Source organism: Schistocerca gregaria, unplaced genomic scaffold, assembly GCF_023897955.1.
Source record: "Schistocerca gregaria isolate iqSchGreg1 unplaced genomic scaffold, iqSchGreg1.2 ptg000310l, whole genome shotgun sequence".
NCBI classification, from domain to species: domain Eukaryota; kingdom Metazoa; phylum Arthropoda; class Insecta; order Orthoptera; family Acrididae; genus Schistocerca; species Schistocerca gregaria.
Genome location: NW_026061790.1, coordinates 697,501 through 702,500, shown reverse-complemented (window position 1 = coordinate 702,500; position 5,000 = coordinate 697,501). Strand labels below are relative to the sequence as shown.

At 55.7% G+C, this 5,000-nt stretch overlaps 3 non-coding genes across 3 annotated transcripts in view; all 3 read left to right on the top strand.

Annotated features, from left to right (window-relative positions):
• The first annotated feature begins 2,203 nt into the window (after window positions 1-2,203).
• LOC126305332 (small subunit ribosomal RNA) lies at window positions 2,204-4,096 on the top strand. The gene has a single exon (XR_007553397.1). It is a non-coding gene; the product is annotated as a small subunit ribosomal RNA (ribosomal RNA).
• Window positions 4,097-4,457: 361 nt separating this feature from the next.
• On the top strand, window positions 4,458-4,612 carry LOC126305287 (5.8S ribosomal RNA). Its single transcript, XR_007553358.1, has one exon. It is a non-coding gene; the product is annotated as a 5.8S ribosomal RNA (ribosomal RNA).
• Window positions 4,613-4,800: 188 nt separating this feature from the next.
• LOC126305414 (large subunit ribosomal RNA) overlaps window positions 4,801-5,000 on the top strand; it is a 4,222-nt gene continuing 4,022 nt past the window's right edge. Inside the window, exon 1 of the ribosomal RNA XR_007553472.1 lies at window positions 4,801-5,000. This exon is cut by the window's right edge and continues 4,022 nt beyond it. This is a non-coding gene — a ribosomal RNA (large subunit ribosomal RNA).

Below are 5,000 nucleotides of genomic sequence, written 5' to 3'. Positions count from 1 at the left end.
TCCCTTAACCTAACCCACGTTGTCCCTTAACCTAACTCAATTTGTCCCTTAACCTAACCCACGTTGTCCCTTAACCTAACCCACGTTGTCCCTTAACCTAACCCACGTTGTCCCTTAACCTAACCCACGTTGTCCCTTAACCTAACCCACGTTGTCCCTTAACCTAACCCACGTTGTCCCTTAACCTAACCCACGTTGTCCCTTAACCTAACCCACGTTGTCCCTTAACCTAACCCACGTTGTCCCTTAACCTAACCCACGTTGTCCCTTAACCTAACCCACGTTGTCCCTTAACCTAACCCACGTTGTCCCTTAACCTAACCCACGTTGTCCCTTAACCTAACCCACGTTGTCCCTTAACCTAACCCACGTTGTCCCTTTGCCTAACATAGTTCACTGCTCGGAATCTCTGGTGTCGTTGTTATCCTCATGTAGATGTCTTGCGAGTGTTGCTTACTTTCCACATATTCCCGCTATCCACTGTCAATTGTACTGCAATAGGACTATATCGCCGCCCCCCCCCCCTCTGTCCCCCTCTTTGTGTCTCTGTCCTCTCAAGCTGGTCGGTCTGGCGTTTGAGTGTTAAATGAGCCTCGCAGCTGTTCAGTTGCATTCAGATGTCGACGCCCTCAGTGTACGTCGTGGTATGGTCTGTGTCCATTGTCCGCTGATGTCGTACGCGTAACCCACACGCTGTACCGATCATCGGTCGTTACGTACAGAGTGAAGTAGTGTGATACGTGTGACCGTACGCTGGCTGTGCCCAACGGTGTCGAATCTCAATTTCCATATGTTGTGCTCGATGCTACTTGTCTCGTCTCCCAATAACAGCTAGGTTGCACTGTGGTACGCCGTAGAGGCGTGTGGGAGGAACGTACGAACGCATTGTATGTCACCCTGGGTCGCTGGGGGTGGTGGTGCGGTGAGTCAGGTCAGGTCAGGTCAGGTCAGGTCAGGTCAGCGTGAGCCGTCTGATGTAGTGACGCGTGTATTCCGACTTTGTCGTATTGCCTCACACAAAGTGCTACCCTGGTGGACCGCGTTCCATATCTGGGACGTGCCGCAGATGCCGGTTGACAGTGGATCGCGGAAGGGACATCGCATACGTGCGCGGGCCACCTTCCACGTGTTCTCTTCTGCACATGTCGCAGTGTGTATGTGGTCTGATGTAGCGTGTCGTGACACATGACATCCTGGCATGCAAGAATTGTTGAATTCGCAAATGTAGGTGGACATCTACGTTTACTGCCCAAGATACGCAAATGAACTGGAAATCCGTTGTTGAGCGGTTGTTCACGCTGGAGGTGAATCTGTGATGGCGACGATCGGTACAGCTATTAACCGGTTGTTTCAGCGGTACCCGCCACATCCACACACGTGACTAGGTCCATGTGGGTATGAAGCGATACGCGGCGGTGGCTTGGTGGGACTGTTCCCGGCCGGTGAAGGGGGGCCGCCCGGCGTGTTGGCCGCGCGCTGCGTGGGCGCACGCGCAACAGGCGGCTGGTGGGGGGCGCCGAGTGGCAGGAGCGCCAGCCGACGGGCCCGGCAGGCGGTGCAGCTACGCTGCGGCGCACCCTGCACGCGGCGCCTGGCGGCCAAAGTTGGTTCAGCCGAGCCCGGTGCGAAGCGCGGTGGACATCTGCAGTGTGCTGGTCTGATTGAGGACTGTGTGCGTTGAGGATGCGCCGCCGCCTGGCACTCGGCGCCGCGACGCCGTCTGCTGCTCGGTCGCCCCAGCGGTTCTCGCAGGTGGTTTGTATCGCAGTTGTGCGGACGTGTTGGCGCGTGCGCTGTGCTGGGAGAGTTCGCTTCTGCACCCAAGTGGGGCTTTGCCCTTGTGTGGCGCTGGCGTTGGAGCTGCCGGTCACCATAGGTGGCGCGTGTTGTCTCCCGCCGGCAATGCCACGACAGCACGCTCCCGGGCCTCTGTCGGCAGCGGCAAGCTCAGTTGGGAGCAAGGGTGTTCGCACTAAAACCGTCTACTCGCCTAACTCCGGGCGATTGCGCCTCTCTCGAAACCGACCAAGTACCTAGGACGGCGCTGCGCGCCGCCGGGACCTGAGAGGGTTTCGAGGTGTATCGTGCAGGGGAGCTCGGCCTCCTCCTGTTTGCAGAATAATTGAGCGGACGCTTGCGTGTTCGCGCGGGCCCCCGGGACACACTCCCGGGCGGCCGGCTGCTCAGCTCTAGTTGACGCAGCTCCCTGGTTGATCCTGCCAGTAGTCATATGCTTGTCTCAAAGATTAAGCCATGCATGTCTCAGTACAAGCCGCATTAAGGTGAAACCGCGAATGGCTCATTAAATCAGTTATGGTTCCTTAGATCGTACCCACGTTACTTGGATAACTGTGGTAATTCTAGAGCTAATACATGCAAACAGAGTCCCGACCAGAGATGGAAGGGACGCTTTTATTAGATCAAAACCAATCGGATTGGCTTGTCTGGTCCGTTTGCCTTGGTGACTCTGAATAACTTTGGGCTGATCGCACGGTCCTCGTACCGGCGACGCATCTTTCAAATGTCTGCCTTATCAACTGTCGATGGTAGGTTCTGCGCCTACCATGGTTGTAACGGGTAACGGGGAATCAGGGTTCGATTCCGGAGAGGGAGCCTGAGAAACGGCTACCACATCCAAGGAAGGCAGCAGGCGCGCAAATTACCCACTCCCGGCACGGGGAGGTAGTGACGAAAAATAACGATACGGGACTCATCCGAGGCCCCGTAATCGGAATGAGTACACTTTAAATCCTTTAACGAGTATCTATTGGAGGGCAAGTCTGGTGCCAGCAGCCGCGGTAATTCCAGCTCCAATAGCGTATATTAAAGTTGTTGCGGTTAAAAAGCTCGTAGTTGGATTTGTGTCCCACGCTGTTGGTTCACCGCCCGTCGGTGTTTAACTGGCATGTATCGTGGGACGTCCTGCCGGTGGGGCGAGCCGAAGGGGTGCTTTCGCGTCCCGAGGCGGACCCCGTTTAAATCCTACCAGGGTGCTCTTTGTTGAGTGTCTCGGTGGGCCGGCACGTTTACTTTGAACAAATTAGAGTGCTTAAAGCAGGCAAGCCCGCCTGAATACTGTGTGCATGGAATAATGGAATAGGACCTCGGTTCTATTTTGTTGGTTTTCGGAACCCGAGGTAATGATTAATAGGGACAGGCGGGGGCATTCGTATTGCGACGTTAGAGGTGAAATTCTTGGATCGTCGCAAGACGAACAGAAGCGAAAGCATTTGCCAAGTATGTTTTCATTAATCAAGAACGAAAGTTAGAGGTTCGAAGGCGATCAGATACCGCCCTAGTTCTAACCATAAACGATGCCAGCCAGCGATCCGCCGCAGTTCCTCCGATGACTCGGCGGGCAGCCTCCGGGAAACCAAAGCTTTTGGGTTCCGGGGGAAGTATGGTTGCAAAGCTGAAACTTAAAGGAATTGACGGAAGGGCACCACCAGGAGTGGAGCCTGCGGCTTAATTTGACTCAACACGGGAAACCTCACCAGGCCCGGACACCGGAAGGATTGACAGATTGATAGCTCTTTCTTGATTCGGTGGGTGGTGGTGCATGGCCGTTCTTAGTTGGTGGAGCGATTTGTCTGGTTAATTCCGATAACGAACGAGACTCTAGCCTGCTAACTAGTCGCGTGACATCCTTCGTGCTGTCAGCGATTACTTTTCTTCTTAGAGGGACAGGCGGCTTCTAGCCGCACGAGATTGATCAATAACAGGTCTGTGATGCCCTTAGATGTTCTGGGCCGCACGCGCGCTACACTGAAGGAATCAGCGTGTCTTCCTAGGCCGAAAGGTCGGGGTAACCCGCTGAACCTCCTTCGTGCTAGGGATTGGGGCTTGCAATTGTTCCCCATGAACGAGGAATTCCCAGTAAGCGCGAGTCATAAGCTCGCGTTGATTACGTCCCTGCCCTTTGTACACACCGCCCGTCGCTACTACCGATTGAATGATTTAGTGAGGTCTTCGGACTGGTACGCGGCATCGACTCTGTCGTTGCCGATGCTACCGGAAAGATGACCAAACTTGATCATTTAGAGGAAGTAAAAGTCGTAACAAGGTTTCCGTAGGTGAACCTGCGGAAGGATCATTACCGACTAGACTGCATGTCTTTCGATGTGCGTGTCGTGTCGCGCAACACGCTACCTGTACGGCAGTGGCCGTGCGCCGCGTGCGGAACCACGCGTGCCTCTCAAAACTAGCGGAAGTGTTGTTGTTGTGTGGTACGAGCGCTGAAGCTCTGGAGCGGCTGGCCTGCGGTACCTGGCGCCTGGCGCCGGTTTTGAATGACGTTCGCCCGAGTGCCTGTCCGCTCCGGTGTGGAGCCGTACGACGCACATCGGCTGTGAGGCCGTTGGACACAAAAAAATAGTGGAACAGGGGCCGTCAGACGCCTCAGTCCCGCAAATGCTACTGTCTTGAAAGAGACAGTGGGAGACTGAAAAGGAAAAGATCACCCAGGACGGTGGATCACTCGGCTCGTGGGTCGATGAAGAACGCAGCAAATTGCGCGTCGACATGTGAACTGCAGGACACATGAACATCGACGTTTCGAACGCACATTGCGGTCCATGGATTCCGTTCCCGGGCCACGTCTGGCTGAGGGTCGGCTACGTATACTGAAGCGCGCGGCGTTTGTCCCGCTTCGGAGACGTGGGAGTGTCGTGGTCGCCTGTGTGGCCGGCCGCGTCTCCTTAAACGTGCGATGCGCGCCCGTCGCCTGGCGGTTCGCATACCGGTACTTTCTCGGTAGCGTGCACAGCCGGCTGGCGGTGTGGCGTGCGACACCTCGTACAACGACCTCAGAGCAGGCGAGACTACCCGCTGAATTTAAGCATATTACTAAGCGGAGGAAAAGAAACTAACAAGGATTCCCCCAGTAGCGGCGAGCGAACAGGGAAGAGTCCAGCACCGAACCCCGCAGGCTGCCGCCTGTCGTGGCATGTGGTGTTTGGGAGGGTCCACTACCCCGACGCCTCGCGCCGAGCCCAAGTCCA